This window comes from Bubalus bubalis, chromosome 9, assembly GCF_019923935.1.
Source record: "Bubalus bubalis isolate 160015118507 breed Murrah chromosome 9, NDDB_SH_1, whole genome shotgun sequence".
NCBI lineage: Eukaryota > Metazoa > Chordata > Mammalia > Artiodactyla > Bovidae > Bubalus > Bubalus bubalis.
Genome location: NC_059165.1, coordinates 66,509,102 through 66,532,799, shown reverse-complemented (window position 1 = coordinate 66,532,799; position 23,698 = coordinate 66,509,102). Strand labels below are relative to the sequence as shown.

The window sequence follows — 23,698 nt, the reverse complement described above, 5'->3', positions numbered from 1 at the left end:
GAAATACATGGGATCAAACTAGACCTTTGGGTTTGTTTCTGAAATCTGAAAGACATAAGGATATCTTTTCAGAGAAAATTATATCTCTCAGATCTTGAGTGATGACCTTTTAAAAATTATAATACTAAGAATTTAGTATGAACATAAAATTAGGTATGAACTAATTTTGTTTATAGCTCTATGGAACTGTAACACTTTAAACAACTTTAAAACACTTTAAACACTTTAAAACAACTTTAAATAACACTAATGTGGGATTTCCCTGGTGGTCCAGTGGTTGGAACTCCACATTTCCATTTCAGGGGGCACGGTTCTATCCCTGGTTGGGGAACTAGGATCCCACATCCTGCATAACACTATTGTTACAGATTATGCTATTTTACATAAACTAAACCAATGATGTATTTGATCCTGAAAATATGTAGCCTCAGGTTTAGTTTGATATATAGACAGAGAGATGGAGAAGGAAATGGCAACCCACTCCAGTATGCTTGCCTGGGAAATCTCATGGACAGTGGAGCATTGTGGGCTATAGTCCATGGAGTTGCAGACATAGCAACTAAACAACAATAGATAGACAGATACAGATACACAAGTAGATACATAGATCTATCTATCTATATATATAGCAACTAAACAACATAGTTTAGATAGATAGAATAGAACAATAGATAGAACAATAGATAGATAGATATAGATATACAGGTAGAGATATTTGGTTGCACCACAGAGCTTGCGGAATTTTAGTTCCATGACCAGGGACTGAACTCAGGCTCTCATCAATGAGAGCACAGAGTTCTAACCACTGGACAGCCAGGAAATTCCCAGTTTTCTACAGTTTTAAACCATTTCTGTAATTTGACTACAAGAACATAGTGTAGAAAATGCTTATAAATATGTCATACTGCTGCTGAGTTGCTTCAGTTGTGTCCGACTCTGTGCGACCTCATAGACGGCAGCCCACCAGGCTCCACTGTCCCTGGGATTCTCCAGGCAAGAACAATGGAGTGGGTTGCCATTTCCTTCTCCAATGCATGAAAGGGAAAAGCGAAAGTGAAGGCGCTCAGTCGTGTCCAACTCTTCACGACCCCATGGACTACAGCCTACCAGGCTCCTCCGTCCATGGGATTTTCCAGGCGAGAGTACTGGAGTGGGGTGCCATTGCCTTCTCCACCATACCAGCTGCTGCTGCTACTGCTGCTAAGTCGCTTCAGTCGTGTCCAACTCTGTGCAACCCCATAGACAGCAGCCCATCAGGCTCTGCCGTCCCTGGGATTCTTCAGGCAAGAACACTGGAATGGGTTGCCATTTCCTTCTCCATTGCGTGAAAGTGAAAAGTGAAAGTGAAGTCGCTCAGTCGCATCTGACTCGTGGCGACCCCATGGACTGCAGCCTACCAGGCTCCTCCATCCATGGGATTTTCTAGGCAAGAGTACCTGAGTGTGGAGAAGGCAATGGCAAGCCACTCCAGTACTTGTGCCTGGAAAATCCCATGGATGGAGGAGCCTGGTAGGCTGCAGTCCATGGGGTCGCCACAAGTCAGATGCGGCTGAGCGACTTCTCTTTCACTTTTCACTTTCATGCAATGGAGAAGGAAATGGCAACCCACTCCAGTGTTCTTGCCTGGAGAATCCCAGGGACGGGGGAGCCTGGTGGGTTGCCGTCTATGGGGTCGCACAGAGTCGGACACGACTGATGCGACTTAGCAGCAGCAGCAGCAGCAGCAGGAGTATTTATACCAGAGAAATCTGCAATTGCTAAAAGGCAGGATTACTTCCAGAGAGCTGCTTTCCCGGAATATTACTGTGTATTTTGAACCTCCCTCTCTACTGTTTGACTTAAAGTTGGAGAAGAGAAATTGACTTCTGTATTCAACACTCAAAAGACTAAGTCCTGAGATCTTTTTATCTAATAAATATCAAATGAAACACTAAAAAAAAAAAAAAAGAGTACAGGAGTGGCTTGCCATTGCCTTCTCCGACCATATCAGCTAGTAGTCCTTAAATATCAATTTTAAAGAGCCCTTACTTGCTAACTCTGGCAATCTTTCTTGCTCATTTGTGGTTTCGTACCTTCATGGCAATCCACTCTAGCATTCTTGAAGGGATAATCCCATGTACAGAGGAGCCTGGTGGGCTACAGTCCATGGGTTGCAAAGAATCAGACACAACTGAGCATGCATGTACCTTAATGAAAACTATGTTAAATGTGTATCTAGAATAATGACTGCTGAAGTTTGAATAAAACACTCATACTGCAAACAAACTGTTTCATATTGATTAATTGCAAGATGGGATCTACCAGATACACCTCACAGTGAAAACATAATACTAACTACTAGCCCAGGTTTATATTAACATATACATGATCCAATTTAACTCACCGTCTTGCCCTGCCTGAGCATCATTAGTATAATGATGCTTTAAAGCATTAGTTATAATGCTTTATAACTTGGCATAAACAGGTTAATAAACAAAATCTAATAAATAAACAAAATCTAAACTCCCAAGCCATTACTTGGCTATAAATCAGTCCTTTAGAAGTTAACATAAAAATTCACTAATGTACAAGAATCCCCAGTTAGAATACTACAGAAAATGCCACACTACTAAGGAGTTCAAGGAGAAGTGAATTTGCCATTTGAGGGGAAAAAAAAAAAAATCACTCTGGTACAGGATGAAGTAGATTACAAGGTAACAAATGAGAAGACTATTGCAATAATCCAGGTAAGAAATGAAAGCATGGATTAAGACAGTAATGGTAGGAGTGCTGATAATGTAGATAAAGGGTTTGGATTCAAAGATTTTATGGAGGCAGAATCTTGGGGATAGACAGATGTGAGAAGTAAAACAGAGGAATCAAGGACAACCTGCAGGTTTCTAGGAAAAACAATAGTGGTATAATCTCTGAGGAAGGAAAACAGAATTTAGGAGTGAGGAGATTGAGAAGCAGTAGAATTCAACATAATTAACACTTACAGGGACTATCTGATCAGCTTCTAGTCCTAGAAGTTTACTCACACCCAGTTGTTCTCAAAATTCTCTCCCCCATTCACGCAGATATACTAAGAGCAACCATGTTACAACAGAAGCTAGAGTGTAATCTTACCTTCAGGGTACAGTTGACAGATAAAGTTTGGAGATTTAACTAAAGCTAGGCCAATGTGCAGACCCCACCTGTTTTATTTAAATATCTATCTACATATGCACGTGTGTGTGTATAAACACACACGTATACACACATATACATATATCTACACATATACATGGGAGAAGGCAATAGCACCCCACTCCAGTACTGTTGCCTGGAAAATCCCATGGATGGAGGAACCTGGTGGGCCGCAGTCCATGGGGTCGGTCACTAAGAGTCAGACACGACTGAGTGACTTCACTTTCACTTTCCACTTTCATGCACTGGAGAAGGAAATGGCAACCCACTCCTGTGTTCTTGCCTGGAGAATCCCATGGACAGAGAAGCCTGGTAGGCTGCAGTCCATGGAGTCGCACAGAGTCGGACACGACTAAAGCGACTTGGCAGCAGCAACACACATATACATACATACAAATAGATACATATACATACAATCAAACAAAAAATACCCTAACAGTCATCACAGTAAATAGGACCTTGTAACTAACTGCTCAACCCTAAGGCAATCCTCAGACTAAAATATCCACTAAGGGCCATTTCATCTGCTAAGACAGAAGTTGACAAACTTTTTTAAAGTAAATATTTTTGGCTTTTTAGGCATAAAGTTAGGACTACTCAACTCTGCCACTGTAGTAGCAAAAGCCATGAACAAATGGGTGTGCTGTCTGTGCTCTGGTAAAACTTTATTCAGGGACACTGAATTTTGAGCTTCCTATAATTCCCATATACCACAAAATATTCTTCTTTTGATTTTTTTCTCACCATTTAAAAAAACGTAAAAACCACTCTTTGCTCTCAGGCCATACAAAAGCAGGCAGCACTGGACCTACCAACCATAACGTGTCAATCCTTGTGCAAAGGCAACAGAACTGCCCTCTCCTAAAATTCTTTCAAATGCCCTCTAAGTATAAGCCTCAACCTAAAACAACAGAAAAGGAAAATCTTTCTAGTGGACAGAACTGAAAATCTTCATTTGGCTCATCAAAGAACTCACTCCACTTTCAAGGAAATAAGTCAACAAATGAAGACCCATGTAATTTGCTGGTTCTATCATTCACCTTATACTGTACCTGTCCAGCAAGACATGGTGTAAGTTTGGGAACAATGATACCTTCCTTTCCCTTCCCCTCCTAAGAGTTTCAGGGTCTTTTTCCCCTATCACTGTGTATCAGTTATGTTCGGAATGCTTAAATTAAGTATTTAGCCCACAATTTTCAGACCTGTGACAAAGCATATCTAGGCCTGATTAACAAAGAGTATCACCTTTAGAATCTGGACTCAGAGAACAATGTACCTCTGGATGCAGTAAGTAGATATGATTTGGGTTATTTCCGTAGCAGAGATGAGAGTGTTTGCTGGTATATATAGTGATATTATATTAAAGAAAATATTAAATATATATAAGAAAAGTAGGACTCTGTGTGTACTAAATAGCCATGGAATGAATGAACTGGACAACTGTTTTAGTGTGTCCTTTATTCCTCTTCTCTGCAGGATGCAACCCTGTAGCCAAAGCTGTGGTCCAGAGGTGGACATATAACCTAATGAGTCCCTTTATTGAGATCTGAGATTAAGAATCATGTCAGCCTCTCTGATGGCAGAAGATACAAGATTAAAAATTCAAAAGATACTAGTAAGTATTAAAGTTGATCTGCAGCAAAAGAGAACTAACTCAACACACAAATAGCATCTTGTAGAAAAAAAGAGTATCTTCTGAGATACAGAGGATACTCCTGACCTCACATGGAGCCTCTGGATCTAGTTTTTCCTGACTTCCAGCTGTCCTCCTATGGCTTGACTGCCTTCCTGAGAATTCATGGCAATTCCAATAAATTCTTCTTTATGCTTAAGTTAGGAATGTGTCTTTTTCCTGACTAAAACAAGGTACCTATTGGACAATCTCAAGAGGGACAGTCAGTTAGATCAAAGAGTTCTAGTGAGTTTAAAACACTTAAAGATGGTAGTTACAGCAATAAAAATGGATGAAATCACCTAGAAGAGTGAAAACAGGTCCAGGTGAAAATTCATAACTATCAATATGATCAGCAGAGAATTAAGCATCTGCAAAGAGGCAGCTAGTACTAAAAAAGGCAGGAAAGGGACAGAGTCATAAAAGTCAAGTAAATAAACAGTTATCAAGGAGACAATGGGTAACAATACCAAGTATAGAAAGAGGTAAACGACTAAGCAATGACTATACAATTTGACAACGCAGAAGCCTTGGTAAGAGCAATTTTACTGGCATGCTAGGATGAGAAGCCAGGCTGAGAGTTCAAGAATACACGGGAAGTACACAACTCTACCTACTAAGTATTCTTCCCATTAAAAAGAAAATTCATGTCTGAACTGGATCAAGCTTCTAGATGTAACTACCAATTTACAGGAAAAACAGTGGACAGAGGAACATATTACATGAAACCACAGGGATGTAATCAGCAAAATCCAGACTATGCGAAATCTCATGGGCAAAGGCTTGGCTTCTTTAACAAACCAACTGCATAGGAATAAAAACAAAAAGACAGTAAGGAACCCATAGAGGAAAAAAGAAAAGAGGGTTGAGACACACATCAATCCAATATGATGTATGAATCTTATTTGGATCCTAATTCAGACAAACTGTTTAAAACAAAAACTCCAGTAAGGGAAATTTGAACAATGACTACAATATGTGATGACATTAAGGAATCACTATTAATTTTTTAAGTAAAATCTTAAATTGGATTAGTGCTTTAATTCTTAGAACCACACAGTAATATTGTATAACAGTCTTTATTCTACTAGTGAGTCTTCCCTGACTGTGCTTGAAGTCATCCAGTGTGCTACAGTTTCACAGTTAATGCATAACACATAATTATTAAGAGAGATACAGTGATACAAGGACTCAAAGGAGATAGGGCACAATTAGGGTAGGGTGGCGTCAAGTAAAACTTAAGGTAATGGTATTTGCGTTGTGCCTTAAAAGATGGTAAAATGTAAAGAGGCAGGAATAAAAGAGGAAAAGTGATATTCCAGATGGAAGAAATAATAGCAATTGGAAAGAGGTAGGAAGACCTATCTATGAAGAGCACTGACTGTGCTCACCTTTCCATAAAATTGTCCCCACCCTAATGATGACAAAAAGAAAAAGTCAAAGAAGCCGAATAGAAGCCCAGTTCCAGGACAGATCACAACAGTATCTGGGTAGCCAAACCATACTGGCTTTATCCAGAACAATCTATTTATAGAGTCAATTTCTGGGCGTGAGGAGTTAACCACAAGTGTAGGAGTGCTTTTCTTAAACCAAAGAGAAAGGTAGCAAGGTAACAAGTCAAGTTAGCTTTAAGCGGTTTTTAGTCACTGACTATACCTTATTCCATAATAACTGAGACTGGAAAACACCATCCCAGGGATCAAATATAATTGTTTCAACTTAGAGGAAATAAAAAAGGAAGTGGGAAAAGCATAATGAAGACTGGGGGGTTAAAAAGTTGAAAAACTTTTATATTATACATAAAAGTTTTTATAGTAAGATATCTGTAGAATACAACTTAAACAAAAAATAAAATCTACCATATGATCCAACCACCACACTCTTGGCCAAAAACTATAATTCAAAATGATACATGCATCTTATGTTTATTGCAACACTATTCACAATAGCCAAGACATGGAAACAACCTAAATGTTCATTGACAGATGAATGGATAAAGAAGATGTGGTCCATATATATACAATAGAATACTACTCGGTCATAAAAAAAGAACAAAATAATGCCATTTGCAGCAACATGGAAGCAACTAGAGATTATCATTCTAGATGAAGTCAGAAAGAGAAAGGCAAATAACATAAGATACCACTTATGTGGAATCTAAACTATGGCACAAATGAACCTATCTACAAAACAGAAACAGACTCACAGACATAGAGAACAGACTTGTGGTTGGGGAGAGGGCAACTAGGCTGGGGCATGGACTGGGAGTTTAGGGTTAGTAGATGCAAACTGTTACATACAGAATGGATAAACATTCTGTATGTTTATCCTACTGTAGAGCACAAAGGTCCTACTGTACAGCACAAAGAACTATATTCAATATCCTGGGGTAAACCATAATAGAAAATAATATAAAAAGATAAGGTATATATGTGTATAATTGAGGCACTGCTATACAGTAGAAATTAACACAACATACTTCAATTAAAAATAAATTTTAAAAACTAATAAAATAAAATAAAATCTAAGTCATCTATTTTTATAATACACACTTCACTTCTGGGTCACTGTCCAGGTGTACTTTCGTTTGATACTTTAGGAATACCTCTGATTTTTATGAAAAAAAATTTGAAGAGAAGGCCTCATACATTCTGGACTCCATTCTAAACCAGTAGATGGTCACAAAAGAAACACCTGTTTTCTTTGTTTCTCTCAGGTACAAATAAAAATATGACATTTACCTTAACTCTTAAAAACAAAAGATACATAATTTTAGAAGTCTTCACCTTCTGTCATCTTCTGTAGCTGATAGTTACTTTTTCCCCTTCAAATACTGGTCACTTGCTCATATGATTTTTTTAGGAGTACCCTTTTGTGAAATCTTGGGTTGGATATCCCATTCAAATTCAACCTAATAACTGTATAAAATATTGGGGAGGACACAAAGATATATAGTCCTTGCTCTAAAGACACAAAAGACCTATAAAAAAAATCACAATAAAAAGCAGAATGCATCAACTGTCACGAAGAGTTACAACATCTTAAGGGCACAGAGAAGGGAATGTACATCATCTGACAAGCAGAAACTGAATCTAAATGAAAAGATGCTGTCTTTAAGAATTCTTAATTACACAGCTTCAGAGCACTGTAGAATCACCTTTACACCTCAAAATGGTAGACTATTTTCCAATGAATACAGCTAAGCTCTTTCTTTAATCAAACAGTAAAGATTTGGTCATTCACAAACATCCTATCTTGTTCCCACCTGACACAGAATTTTATTTAAAGCAAAATCTGTCTACTGTTCCTGTAGAGCTAACAAAAACCAAAGTCGTGAGCCTGCAAGCCACCATAAACTGAATGAAACTGCTGGTGTTAAACAACACACACACACACACACACACACACACACAATTTTTTAATTGCTTCAGGTAAGTTAAGGCTAAAAGAGAATTTAAAATAACTTAAGCTTTTTTTGTGTTTGAAGACTGAAAGCGGCAGTGATGAAAAAGTAAAATAAATCTGAGCAATTTAAAGAAGCCAGCTTTGTTAAAAACCAGATGGCCACTTGCCAACACTTCTTCAGGAACATAAGACCAAAGACGATTCTAGGCAAGATTCACTGGCCACAGAGGACTCTTTATTAAACACAAAATCAAGAAAGTTCTCATAAATATTTCAATTTTAGTAAGTTAAAGGACAGTTAAATAAAAGGAGCACTTTACAAAGCTTTGCAGAATCAATACGGAAACAAAGCTCTGTGCTTTTAACATCGGAGCCCTCAAACACAAGCCACATTTTAAACATCACATTTACAAACCTCCTATTCACAAACAACTAGAGCCTAAATTCCGTCAGGAAAAGTACTGATAACTGGAAAAGGGACCGGCCTTAGTTTAAAATCTCCAACAGGTCAGCAGAAAAGAAATCGCACAATTCTGAATTGCAAGTGTCTGAGAACCCTAAATCGAACTCTTCGTCTTTGGCTGAACTCTATACACAAGCATTTCACATCTGTACCTTCAACTTCCTATAAATGATATCGTTTGTGAAAGAAAAGACAATAAGGATACTCCTCAAACTCCTATATCCCATGATCCATCCTCAAAGAGTGGAAGGAACAGCAAAGTGGAAGGAACAAAGCACTGACGTCAATTACGAGATTAACCCCGGGCACAGGCAGCTGGAGGAAAGGCCTACACATCAACACCCAAATACAAGCTATCGGGGTAACTAGCTAGCAGGGCGATTCAGAAGTTATGGGGAGTATTCAAGTATTACACCCCCATATTCCCATTTTTAGTCAATCCCCTTCGCCAGTCGAAGGCGGAAATTTTTTTTCCTTTTTTTTTTTTTTTTTCTTGTTTGGGGGGGGGGGGGGGGGGGGCGGGGTAGGAGGAGGAGGAGGAGGAGGAGGAGGAGGAGGACGTGCGCAGGATCGCGAGAAGGAAAGCGAGAACTAGTTGGGTAATGATAGCCAGAACCTAGGCCTATTCTCTCTTTTAACTAGAAATGACTTGAAATTGAGGAAGGTATTAAAAAGTAACACATCAGTCGATGATGAATTTCTGAGGGAAGGAACGGATTAAGGGACGAAAGGAGAAACGGTGAAGATGGATTTCTGGGAATTTTTGTTAGGATTGGGTTAGCTTTTTTAAATTTCTTTTTTCTTTTTCTTTTTTTTTTGAGGATCGGGGGTGGAAGGCGAAGATGAGGGAAGAAGCCGGATCGAGCAGCCCTAACCTGGAAGGTCTCTCCGAGCCCCCAGGCGAACCCTGTTCTCCCCTCCCCCTACTCTCTCCCCGCGGCCGGCCCGGCCCTCAGTCAGTCAGTCGGCTGTTCTCACCTCCAGTCCCGGCTCCGCTAGGCCCGAACCATTTCCCGGTTGCGGCAGAGGCGGCGGCGAGCCTGCACCTTCAAGGGACGCGCATTCGAGCCCGCCGGGGGGGCGGCGACAGGCTGCCAAGGGCGAGGAGCTCCGGGCGGCGGCGGCGGCGGCGGCGGCGGGGGTTCGAGAGGTCTCAAAAAGCGCAGGCGGCGGCGACGTACCTCACACACCACAGGCGGAGGTCCCGCCCCGCTCCATGACTGTCGGGTCTAGCCCCCGACGGCCGGCTGAGGCGACAGGGGCGGGCTGACGAGGACCTGGCTCCGGGCTCCCCCGCCCCGTCCGCTGGCGACGGCGGCTCGACTACCGCAGCCAGGACTGTGACTGACGCAGCGGCCGCGCCACCCATGTGACCAGGGCCGGGCGGGGACCAGAGCGTCACGTGGCGACGCCGCGCCCCTCCCCGCCACAAAAACGGAGGGCTACGGGGCCTGCTGCGTTGGGGGGGTGACGCTGATGGTGGTGACGTGCTCGGCCGCCGGATCCGAAGACCCGGGGCAAGCCGGGTACTGCCTCAGGTGGCCTAGGCCAGCGTCCCGAGCCCGGCGGCAGCGTCTGACAGGGCGGGCTGGACATTGCCCGGCCTGCACACCCCGGCGCGTAGCCGCTAGTGAGGTTCGGAAGGGCGGGGCCGGGCCGAGCCGGATCTACCGGTTCTGGGGCTCAGGAGAGAAGGTTGTCAGCCTAAGGGTGTGGCTGAAGCCCCCAGACCCTCTGTCAGGTGCTGACGTCTAAGCCCGGGGTCAGTTACGAGACCCTCCACAGCTCCGGCCGAAAAGGGAAGTTTGCCGGGAGTTTCTGTGCAGGAGGCCGCCTAGAACCTCGCATGAACTTCCACGAAGCCAAGCCAGCCCTTTTTTCTTCGTCATCTCAACAGCTTCTACCATTAGTACTTTTCTTCAGGACATTCCAAACACTTTCCTTCAGTTCTTAACATCCGTGCCAGTCAGGGCAAGCTATAATTTTATGGAGAGTTAAATCATAGTTACAGACTCAGTTCAGTTCAGTCTCTCAGTCGTGTCCAACTCCTTGCAGCCCCACGGACTGCAGCACGCCAGGCTTCCCTGTCCATCACCAACACCCAGAGACTACTCAAACTCATGTCCATCGCCTCGGTGATGCCAGCCAATCATCTCATCCTCTGTCCTCCTCTTCTCCTCCTGCCTTCAATCTTTCCCAGCATCAGGGTCTTTTCCATTGAGTCAGCTTTTCCGATCAGGTGGCCAAAGTATTGGAGATTCAGCTTCAACATCAGTCCTTCCAATGAGTATTCAGGACTGATTTCCTTTAGGATTGACTGCTTGGATCTCCTTGCAGTCCAAGGGACTCTCAAGAGTCTTCTCCAATACCACAGTTCAAAAGCATCAATTCTTCCTAGCTCAGCTTTCTTTATAGTCCAACTCTCACATCCATACATGACTACTGGAAAAACCATAGCTTTGACTAGACAGACGTTTGTTGGTAAAGTCATGTCTCTGTTTTTTAATATGCTGTCTGGGTTGGTCATAGCTTGTCTTCCAAGGAGCAAGTGTCTTTTAATTTCATGGCTGCACTCACCATCTTGTGGTGATTTTGGAGCCCCCTCCAAAAAAGTCTCTCACTGTTTCCATTGTTTCCCCATCCATTTGCCATGAAGTGATGGGACCAGATGCCATGACCTTAGTTTTCTGAATGTTGAGTTTTAAGCCAACATTTTCACTCTTCTCTGAAAGAGGAGTGGCTTTCATCAAGAGTCTCTTTAGTTCTTTGCTTTGTGCCATAAGGATGGTGTCATCTGCATATCTGAGGTTATTGATATTTCTCCCAGCAATCTTGATTCCAGCTTGTGCTTCATCCAGCCCAGTGTTTCTCATGATGTACTCTGCATATAAATTAAATAAGCAGGGTGACAATATACAGCCTTGACAAACTCCTTTCCCGATTTGGAACCAGTCTGTTGTTCCATGTCCAGTTCTAACTGTAGCTTCTTGACCTGCATACAGATTTCTCAGGAGGTAGGTCAGGTTGTCTGGTATTCCTGTCTCTTTAAGAATTTTCCAGTTTGTTGTTATCCACACAGTCAAAGGCTTTGGCGTAGTCAATAAAGTAAAAGTAGATGTTTTTCTGGAACTCTCGTGCTTTTTCTATGATTCAATGGATGTCGGCAATTTGATCTCTGGTTCCTCTGCCTTTTCTAAATCCAGCTTCAGACTAGACAGGATTTTCAAAGTGTCTCATACAATACATAGTTACACCAATATGGTAACTATCCAGAGAAACTACTTTGGGTTCATTATTTGGAAAACACTTTATAACTTCCTGCTTCTTATCTGTTTTCTTTCCACCTAGGGCCGTCATGGAAAGCTGGGGTTTTTTTCCTTTCACTTTCTACTAATTTTGAAGGAAGCATTTTAAAGATTTTTTAAAATAAAATTCAAGGATTTTAGGAGCTTTTTGATAAACTATAAAGAATGTGCATATGAAAATGTTTTTATTAGTCCTAAAAGCCGGTCCTAAATTTATTAGGACTAATGAATTTATTAGTCCTAAATTCATCAGCATTATTTTTTCTTCATATAATTCTGAAGTGACGACATATTCTTTAAGGCTAAACTATTTATATAGATTTTGTCTATGTATCTATATAAATTAGGAAATGTAGTCATGCAAAACCCAAAATGAACTATGATAAAGTAGAGTGAAAAATAATTGGCACCCGCATCTCTGACCTTCAACTACTCCAATTCTAGAGGCAATCCCTTAACCCTCCCCAAGATGTGTCATAAATGTATATTAAAATACATGTACTTTTTATGCAAAAGATAACATACTGTGTATACCGTTAAGTTCTTTTCCTCAGTTAAATATCCTGGATATCTTCTCAGTTCAGTTCAGTTGCTCAGTTGTGTCTGACTCTGCAACCCCATGAATTCCAGTACAAAAGGCCTCCCTGTCCATCGCCAACTCCCAGAGTTCACTCAGACTCATGTCCATTGAGTCAGTGATGCCATCCAGCCATCTCATCCTCTGTCGTCCCCTTCTCCTCCTGCCCCCAATCCCTCCCAGCATCAGAGTCTTTTCCAATGAGTCAACTCTTCGCATGAGGTGGCCAAAGTACTGGAGTTTCAGCTTTAGCATAATTCCTTCCAAAGAAATCCTAGGGCTGATCTCCTTCAGAATGGACTGGTTGGGTCTCCTTGAAGTCCAAGGGACTCTCAAGAGTCTTTTCCAACACCACAGTTCAAAAGCATCAATTCTTCGGCGCTCAGCTTTCTTCACAGTCCAACTCTCACATCTATACATGACCACTGGAAAAACCATAGCTTTGTCTAGACGGACCTTTGTTGGCAAAGTAATGTCTCTGCTTTTGAATATGCTATCTAGGTTGGTCATAACTTTCCTTCCAAGGAGTAAGCATCTTTTAATTTCATGGCTGCAGTCACCATCTGCAGTGATTTTAGAGCCCAGAAAAATAAAGTCTGACACTCTTTCCACTGTTTCCCCATCTATTTGCCATGAAGTGATGGGACCAGATGCCATGATCTTAGTTTTCTGAATGTTGAGCTTTAAGCCAACTTTTTCACTATCCTCTTTCACTTTCATCAAGAGGCTTTTTAGTTCCTCTTCACTTTCTGCCATAAGGGTGGTGTCATCTGCATATCTGCTGCTGCTGCTGCTAAGTCACTTCAGTTGTGTCTGACTCTGTGCGACCCCATAGATGTCAGCCCACCAGGGTCCCCCGCCCCTGGGATTCTCTAGGCAAGAACACTGGAGTGGGTTGCCATTTCGTTCTCCAATGCATGAAAGTGAAGTCGCTCAGTCGTGTCCGACTCTTAGCGACCCCATGGACCACAGCCTACCAGACTCCTCCATCCATGGGATTTTCCAGGCAAGAGTACTGGAGTGGGGTGCCATTGCCTTCTCTGCTGTATAACTGAGGTCATTGATATTTCTCCTGGCAATCTTGATTCCAGCTTGTTGTTCTTCCAGCCCAGCGTTTCTCATGATGTACACTGCATATAAGTTAAATAAGCAGGGTGACAGTATACAGCCTTGACGTACTCCTTTTCCTATTTGGAACCAGTCTGTTGTTCCATGTCCAGTTCTAACTGTTGCTTCCTGACCTGCATATAGGTTTCTCAAGAGGCAGGTCAGGTGGTCTGGTATTCCCATCTCTTTCAGAATTTTTCACAGTTTATTGTGATCCACACAGTCAAAGGCTTTGGCATAGTCAATAAAGCAGAAATAGATGTTTTTCTGGAACTCTCCTGCTTTTTCCATGATCCAGTGGATGTTGGCAATTTGATCTCTGGTTCCTCTGCCTTTTCTAAAACCAGTTTGAACATCTGGAAGTTCACGGTTCACGTATTGCTGAAGCCTGGCTTGGAGAATTTTGAGCATTACTTTACTAGCATGTGAGAGGAGTGCAGTTGTGCGGTAGTTTGACTGCCTCATTCTTCCTAAGGACAGTATACTATTTCATTATATGCAAATATAATAATTTAATCAACCCCTTACAGGTGAACATTTAGGTTGCTGCCAAACCATTACTAAATTACAAACTAAGCTGCAACTAATAATCTCACAAGATAGACAACTATACCAGTAATTCATTAGACCACAATCTTTAGATGGAAAGGTATTTTCAATTTGAATGAATGCGTGCATGCTCAGTCGTTAAGTCGTGTCTGACTCTGTGGGACCCTGTGGACTGTAGCCCATCAAGCTCCTCTGTCCATGGGATTCTCCAGGCAAGAATATTGGAGTGGGTTGCCATTTTCTCCTCCAGAGAATCTTCACAGCTGAGGGATGGAACCTGAGTCTCCTGAGCCCCTTGTCTTTGGCAGAAGGATTCTTTCACCACTGAGGGACCTGGGAAGTCCCTTCAATTTGAATACAGATTGTTTAATTGCCTCCATAGAAGTAGTGCCAATTTCATTTTGTCTAGGAAGATTTACAAGTCCATATAGGAAAGGAGTGATGATGAAGAATGACAACAAGAAAGATTATCATTTTACACAATAATTTAAGAAGTATTAAAGCATTGATGATAAAATTTTACAGGAAAATTCCTTTATTTATTTTGGAGTAAATGTTTGGCTAAATTAAAAGATAATATGCTTTTTGTTCCATAAAGTATCATGACAGTTTTTTGATATAAATGAGACCTTACTTAAAAACTAAAAGGGGGGCTAGGGGTGGAAAAAATAGGGGTGGACTTTTCTTTGGCATTTTTATTCAAATAAGGATGTCCTTCCCTTTTAGCAGTGAGAGAAAAAATTCCTAAAATTATTTCTCAACTCATAACATTTTAATCAGATACATCCATTTTAACAAAATGAATTTTCTGTCTTTAACTTCATATTCTAGAGCAATGTAAGTCAACTGCACTGATTGGCATAATAGCAGAAAATACCAACCATAAAACTTTAAGAGAAAAAAATCTCTGAGAAAAATATGACTATTTTATTAACAGGCAATATTTGAACAAAGTATTCAGTATACATTGTTGCAACAGCAATTCTTAGTAGACTTCTGTGGTTTTTTAAGTCAGATTTTTGTAGAGGTGTAATTGACATACAGTGAAAAAACATAAATATAAAACGGAATCCCTTTGCTAAACACAACATTGTAAATCAACTATAGTTCAATAAGAAAGTTGAAAAAATAGAGGCTTCTCCGGTGATCTAGTAGTTAAGAATCTTCCTGCTAATGCAGGGGACATGGGTTTGATCCCTGATGGGGAGGATCCCACATGCCAACAGGGTAGCTAAGCCCCTGAGCCATAACTGCTGAGCCCTCACATGTGCCTAGATTCCGGGCTCTCCAAGGAAGAGTAGCCCCTGCTTGCTGCAACTAGAGAAATCCCAACAAAGAGTAGCCCCCACTCTCTACTATTGGAGAAACCCACAGTGCAGCAACAAAGACCCAGCGCAGCTACAAATGAATCAATCAAATATTTTTTAAAATAATAAAATTTATATACAGTAAAATTTATCCTTTTCAATGTTTGATTCTATGAGTTTTAACAAATGTGTGCAGCTATGTGACCAGCACCCTAATCAAGATATAGAGCATTTCCTTTACCCCTACCCCTAATCATTTCCTCTTGCTCCTATATAATGAACCCCTCAGTTCAATCCCAGTTCCTGTCAGCCACTGATGTACTTTCTGTCCCTATACGTCACCTTTTCCAGAATATCACATGAATGGAATCATATAGTAAGTAGCCTTTTAGATCTGGCTTCCTTCACTTAGCATGCCTTTGAGATCTATCTATTGTCATTGCATATCTCAGTAATTTATCCCTCTTTATTGCAAAGCAGTATTCTATTACTATAACACAGACTGTTCAGGCATTCATCAGTTGAAGAGCATTTGGGTGGTTTCTACTTTAATGATTATGAGTAAAATTTATATAAACACCCATGCACTAGATTGCATTCAGTCTTTAAACTGATTTTCTAAAAGGCACTTCTAGATACATGAATTGCTAAGTCATAAATATACCTACATAAATATTATTCTGTGTTAAGAAACTCGAATAAATTATTCATTATTTATCAAATGTTTTGTTTATTAAACACTTACTTTATACCAAGTACTGTTCTAGGCAATGAATAAAACAATTGTCAAATGTTGGCATCCCCAAATATATCACCAAAATTATGTGTTGATAAGTCAAAGCTGAGTTTATTGCTTACTAGTAAAAGAGACTAGTACCTTGAATGGTTTCAGTAGCATTTCCAAGGGGAATTTGGGATATTTATAAGATTTTGAGGTCTGGACTAAGGGGGTTTTTCAGTTTAGGAGGCTTGATTGGGATTGGGTAAGAATCATGATATAGTAGGTTAGGATTAGCAGACACAGCAAGGCAAAGGTTTTTAAGAGTCTTGAGTGTGTATTAGTTTTTATTGCTGCTTTAACAAATTACCACAAACATTTTAAATCAACTATACCTCAGTAAAAATAAATAGGGAATTCCTTGGCAGTTCAATGGTTAGGACTCCGAGCTTCCACTTCAAGGGGCCTGGGATTCAATTCCTGGGGGAGGAACTAAGATTCCACAAGCTGAGTGGCATGGCAAATAAATAAATAAAATTAAGACATCTATTGAAAAATTGAGTAGTTAAATGTTCATTAAAATGGGACTTAGAGAAATTTCTGAAATGGAAAGTTGCAATTTTTATGTTCCTGGTTGAATGGTTCTGGAATAGTAGTAATGTTGAAGATGACAATGAAATAATAAAATTATGTCAATGTTGATAGTAATCCATGTGGATATGCTGCTGCTAAATCGCTTTAGTTGTGTCCCACTCTTGTGACCCCATTAGATGGCAGCCCACCAGGCTCCTGGTCCCTGGGATTCTCCAGGAAAGAATGCTGGAGTGGGTTGCCATTTCCTTCTCCAATGCATGAAAGTGAAAAGTGAAAGTGAAGTCGCTCAGTCGAGTCCGCCTCTTTGCCACCCCATGGACTACAGCCTACCAGGCTCCTCTGCCCATGGGATTTTCCAAGCAAGAGTACCGGAGTGGGTTGCCATTGCCTTCTCCCCCATGTGGATATAGATAGTTTCAATTCTGTGTCTTACTTTGGAGCCATTTTCAGCCTGAGTTGGAGAACGTTAACATCTGGCCATGATCAATCCAAATCTTCACTGTCACCTGGGGTATCGTGATTTTTGTTGTTCAGTGGCTAAGTCATGACCGACTCTTTAGGACTCCATAGACTGCAGCATGCCAGGCTCCTCTGTCCTCCACTGTCTGCCAGAGTTTGCTCAAATTCCTGTCCATTGAGTCAATGATGCTATCTAACCCTCTCATCCCCTGCCACCCTCTTCTCCTTTTGCTTTCAGTCTTTCCCAGCATCATCATGATTAAGAATCAAATTTCTGGGGAGTGGTTGTTTCAAATTGCACAAGTACCGGGTTTTCCCATTCTTAATCCTTCTGGGGAATGCTCAGGAAAACTAGAGAACACTTATATTAGTTACTGCATTTGAGGGGCCAGAGAGCTGGAGAATTATTTATATAACTACTCCTATTGATTACTGTTGAAGGCTTTCTAGCAACTCTGGCCTGTTGCATGTAAGTAGAGCAAACTATAGCAGCCAGAAATGTTTTGGGGGCAAATAAAATCAGGAACATCTGCATAAACTAAAGTTACACTGACATTTCTGAAATAGTGGAGGTGAGGGACATGGGTGGGCATGGACAATTTCTGCTACAGTGGTAATTACTGTACACACTATGTATCAGGCAAATGCTAAACATTTTGAGATGCATTATTTACTTTTTTTACCTTGTCTTCTCTATCTTGTGTGCTACCACCATGCTGAAACCAGTCACCAAGGTAACCATCGATTCCCATACTGTCAAATCCAAAAGTTGAATTTTTGTCTTTACCTTTTTGTTTTACACAATGAACCATTTTCTCTTGTTTGAGGCACTTTCCTTTCTTGGTTTTTGAGATGCCACACTCTCCAAGATGTCTGAACACTTGATCTTTAGCTCTTTTCTTTCTGTTTCTTTCTGGGATTGGCAATTTTTCTGTAAAGGCCAGATAGTAAACACTTCAGGTTTTACAGGCCAAGTGGCAAAATCAAGGATTTTGTGTAGGTACAAAATAGTAGATTAAAATTTTTTCCATAAATTTTTCATGAAATTCAAAATGTAGTAATTAAGCTTTGTAATTCAGTAATTATAAAGAATTATTTGTAATGAGAATAATAATTTTTCTTTTTGGGCAGGGGATGAGGATAACATTTCACTTACTTGGAATTCAAAGTTATTATTTCCTGTCATCAAATGTGATTTCAGATTTTTTTTTCCCCACTTCTACTTTGCCAGATATTCTTCTGTTAGTGCTTATCTGTAGTAAAATTTCATGTATTTCATTTTCAAAAACATCTTTTCGCAGGTAGGTATTGCCAAATACAGATACGTAATATTACTTAAGAATATTGATTACTGAGAATTCCCTGATGGTCCAGTGTTTAGGACTCGGTGCTTTCACTGCTGTGAAGTCCAGAAACTTCCATAGGTACTGCAGTTTGAGCTCAGAAAAGACATATGCTGCAAATTTGTATGGTAATAGACATTTTACTTGTATCTTTGGACAGCACAGGAAGTATATAAAGCAACTTGATATTGTTTGTGATTAAAAAAATTATCATTGCTGAAATGAATTGACCATAGTAAAATTTCACATATATACAGTTTGCTTTGTAATTTAGGTTGAACTTGTTAAGAAACATGATTGAGTCTTCAATAAAAGCTAATTTCCAAGCCATTTAGTGTTCAACAGTGGCTGAGGGCACTTCTCATTCACAAAAATCCAACTGACAACATTATTCACAATAGCCAAAATGTGGAAGCAACCCAGATGAATGGATAAGCAAAATGTGGTATATTCATTAACAAAATATTAATCAACCTTAAAAAGGAAGAAAAATTTGCACATGCTACTACATGAATGAACCTTGAGGATATTATGCTAAATGAAATAAGCCAGTCACAAAAAGACAAATACTGTTATGATTCTACTTATAAGAGGTACCAAAAATAGTTAAATTCATAGAGACAGTACAATGTAATTTTCAGTGGCTGGAGTGAAGGGAATGGGGAATTATTGTTTAATGGGTATAGCATTTCAATTTTGCAAGATGAAACAAATTTTGGAAATGGATAGTGGTGATGATTGTGCTTAATGTTACTGAATGGTACACAAAAAATTGGCCAAATATTAAATTTTATGTTATATGTATTTTACCACCATTAAAAAAAGTTTCCATCTCAGTCCAGAGCTCAAATAATCACAATAATATTTTACCATTACTAAGCCATCAAACTGCGATGTGGTATAGCAAGTGAGGATATTCAGGTATATTTCTGAAAAAAAAAAAAAAAATTCCTGGAACACATGATGGTTAAATCCAGAAGAGGAAATAAAGTTCACTCTTGATGCTGTTAGTCAGATGATACATGATAAATTCAAATATTTACAAGGCTTTAAACACCTTACATTTTCCAAAGCTTTGTAAATCTGTTCAAATAAGTTTTTTCTCCTCCACACATGTTCGTTTGTTGTTGTTGTCTTCGTCACGAAGTCGTTTTTGACTCTTTCGTGCCACTATGGATTGTAGCCTGCCAGGCTCCTCTGTCCATGGGATTTCCCAGACAAGAATACTAGAATGGGTTGCCATTTCCTTTCCCAGGGTATCTTCCCGACCTGGGGATCAAACCCATGTCTCCTGCATTGGCAGGTGAATTCTCTACCACTGAGCCACCAGTACCACCATCAATTTAACATATCTTATTCAACTCAACTGCAGGTTGTACGGAATTAGGGTTTTCACAACTTCCTTGAAAACATTCTCTTTTGTAGTTGTTCCACACAGACTACTACTCTTAGAGGTAATTCTTTAGTCACTTCAAACTCAATATTGATTCCTCAGATAAACAACTGACTGATACCAGCGACATCTGTGTACTCATCAAGATTCAAGTACCTATATCTAAATGGAATAGCATTGAAAGTCAAAAATTAAATCCTCATATTTATGGTTGAAAAATTCAACAAGGTTCTAAGACAATTTTCAATGAGCAAACAATAGTCTTTTCAACAAATTGTGCTGGGACAATTGGATATCCATATGTAAAAGAATTATGTTGGATTCCTACGTCACAGCACATACAAAAATCAACTCACAATAATCCAAGCCCTAATTGTAAGAGCTAAACCTATAAAACTCTTAAAAGAGAACAAAGGCATGAAGCTTCAAGATCTGGAATAGCCACGGTTCATTAGATATGATACCAAAAGTACAAGCAACAAAAGAAAAACATGAACTGGACTTCATCAAAATTAAGATGTTTTGTGGTTCAAAAAGACAGCATCAAGAAAGTGAATAGACAGGACTTTCCTGGTCACTCAGTGATAAAGAATCTGCCTGCCACTGCAGGAGCTGCAGGAGACATGTATTTGATCGCCTGGATCAGGAAGATCCCACATGGTGAGGAACAACTAAGCCCATGCACCACAGCTAGTGAGCCACTGCTCTGGAGTCCATGCTCCACCACTACTGAGCCCATATGCAGCAACTAGTGAAGCCCATGTGCCTAGAGTCTGTGCTTCTCAATAAGAGAAACCATTGCAATGAGAAGCCAGTGCACTGCAGCTAGAGAAAGACCTCTTGCAGCAACAAAGACCCAGCCAGCCAATAAATAAATTAGTAAATAGATATTTAAAAAAATAAAAAGAAAGTGAAAAGACAAATACCCAATTTTTAAAATATGCACGGAGGTTCTTTTTTTTCTCTTGCCTTCCTCTCTTGCCTTCCTCAAAAGTTTAAACATAATGCTATCATATAACCCAGAGTCCTAGGTATACACCCAAGAAAATTACAAAAAAAAGGTCCTCATAAAACCTTGCACATGAATGTCCACAGTAGCATTATTCATAATAGCCAAAAGATGGAAAACAAATGATACAGTGTAAATGAACCTTGAAAACCTTATGCTGACTGAAAGAAGTCAGTCACAAAGGACAATACACAGTGTGGTTCCATTTATATGAAATGTTCATAATATGGAAATCTATAGAGATAGAAATTAGTGATTACCTATGGCTGGGTGCTTGTTGGGGAATAGGTAATGACTGCTAATGGGTACAAGATTTCTTTGGGGGGGTAATAAGAATTGATTCTGGTGGGGGTTGTATAACTCTGAATTGTACACTTTCAATGGGTGAATTATATGGTATGTTCATTAAAACTCAAGAAGCTATTAATATTACAAAAAATAAGGAAAACCAATTGATACCCCTTTGTTTTTTAATTGACAATTGATATTGCTCTCAATGTCTTTAACTCTGAGCAACTGTTCTCACAGAAAGGTTAATACTCTTAAGCAAGTTTATTTGCTCTGGATATATTTCTTTGGCTGCTACTATCAAATATGATTTAATGAACTTGTCATCATTAAATGACTTTCCTCACTTACATAATGCTGCTGCTGCTATGTTGCTTCAGTCGTGTCCGACTCTTAGTGACCCCGTGGACTGCAGCCTACTAGGCTCCTCTGTCCACAGGATTTTCCAGGCAAGAGTACTGGAGTGGGTTGCCATTGCCTTCTCCACACTTACGTAATGAATCACTCAAAAACTTTAGTCGCAGCCTCCTTTTCATTTTTAAACATTTTTGGAAGAAATTAATTTGTAATGAGGTGAAAAGTGAAGTCGCTCAGTCGTGTCTGACTCTTTGTGATCCCATGGACTGTAGCCTACCATGCTCCTCCATCCATGGGATTTTTCCAGGCAAGAGTACTGGAGTGGGTTGCCATTTCCTTCTCCAGAAGATCTTCCCAACCCAGGGATTGAACCTGGGTCTCCTGCATTGTAGTCAGATGCTTTACCATCTGAGCTACCATTGTACATCAAATCCCAAATGTCTTTTAAGTAAAATCTCCAATGTTTTCTGTGATCTAACCTCAGAAGTCACATGCATTTCTGTAATATTCTATTGGTTGCACAAGTCAACCCTATTCAGTGTGGGAGGGGACTGTACAAGGACATGAGCACCAGGACTCAGAAGTCATTAAGAGCCATTTCAGAGGCTACCTACCACAATGCCTTGTTAAGAGAAAGGACTCAACAAGAACTGTTGCTATAAAAATGATTCTAATGCAAACATTAGGAAAAGTAGTTAGTACAAATTCACACGTGGTTCATAGTCTCTATACATACCCACATTCTCAAAATAAAATCCAAGTATACTATTAAGGCAAATGAGAATATTAATGATTTTGTTACTATCCACTCTTTCAACAATTATTGGTAGAGTGCCACTGATATACCAGGTAGTATTCTAAACATCTAGGTTGTAGGCAAGCAAGTGCTAGTGAAGTCACTCAGTCGTGTCCGACTCTTTGTGACCCCATGGACTGTAGCCTACCAGGCTCCTCAGTCCGTGGAATTTTCCAGGCAAGGGTACTGGAGTGGGTTGCCATTTCCTTCTCCAGGTTCTAGGCAGTAGTGAACAAATGGTCCTTATTCTCATGGGGCTTCCACTTTAGTGTAAAAGAAAGAGAAGAAAGATACACACACACGTACAACTCTAAACTACTTCCAGGTATAAACATTAAGAGGAAAAAGCAGAGCAAAGGGATAGAATCAGTTCAGGGGCTATTTCCACTAGGTTGGCTAGGAAAATCTTCTCAAAGAAGATGAACTTTGAGAAGAAGCTTGAATGTGATCTTTTAATAAATGTATACTTTAAAACCTATGAGCATGAGGTTTTTAAAATTATTCCATAACAAATTGCTCAAAACTTAGTGGCTTAACACAACAATAACCATTTATTGTCTCTCACAATTTCTATGGGTCAGGAATTCAGGTGTGGCTTTGCTAGGCAGTTCTTGCTTGGGTCTCTTAACAGGCGGTAGTCATATGAACACTTAACTGGGAATGGAGGCTCTCCTTCCCAGGTGGCTCCCTGATGTGCCTGGCAGGTTGCTGCTGACTGTTGTTTGGAGGACTCAGTTCCTCTCCACAGGGGTCTCTCTACAAGGCTGCTCATACCGCAGAGGCTGGGTCATCCTAAAGTGAATGTTTCAAGAGACAAGGCAGAAACTGTAATGCCTTTTATGACCTCACATCTGAAGTCACAAACGGTTGCTTCTGTATTATTCTACAAATCACAGAGGTTAGCCCGTATGCAGTGTGGGAAGGGACTATACAAGGACACAAACAACAGGGAATAGGATCTTTAAGAATCATCTTGGAAGGGTAGTTACACCAATCCAAACCATAATTTTCCTTCATGTGATTCAAGCAGTTTACATAGAGGAAAAAACTCCATTAATGAACAGTAAAATCTACTTTTAAAATATTGGTTCAATTTCCTTTCCAGTCCTTATTTACATGCATAACCTGTGTACATTAACACTCACAGAACACTCGACCCAACAATAGCAGAATATACATTCTTTTCAA

At 40.1% G+C, this 23,698-nt stretch overlaps 1 protein-coding gene across 4 annotated transcripts in view; it reads right to left on the bottom strand.

Moving 5' to 3' along the window:
- The window catches only part of AFF4 (AF4/FMR2 family member 4), an 85,588-nt gene extending 75,529 nt beyond the window's left edge, over positions 1 to 10,059 (bottom strand). For 2 of the 4 annotated variants that reach the window (XM_025292704.3, XM_025292705.3), the window contains exon 1: positions 9,890 to 10,059. The gene's annotated coding sequence lies outside the window, so the exon portion shown is untranslated. Of the gene's footprint in view, positions 1 to 9,686 lie in introns of all 4 variants that reach the window. The other 2 variants (XM_025292706.2, XM_006050558.3) reach the window with 1 other exon arrangement.
- Positions 10,060 to 23,698: the final 13,639 nt, after the last annotated feature.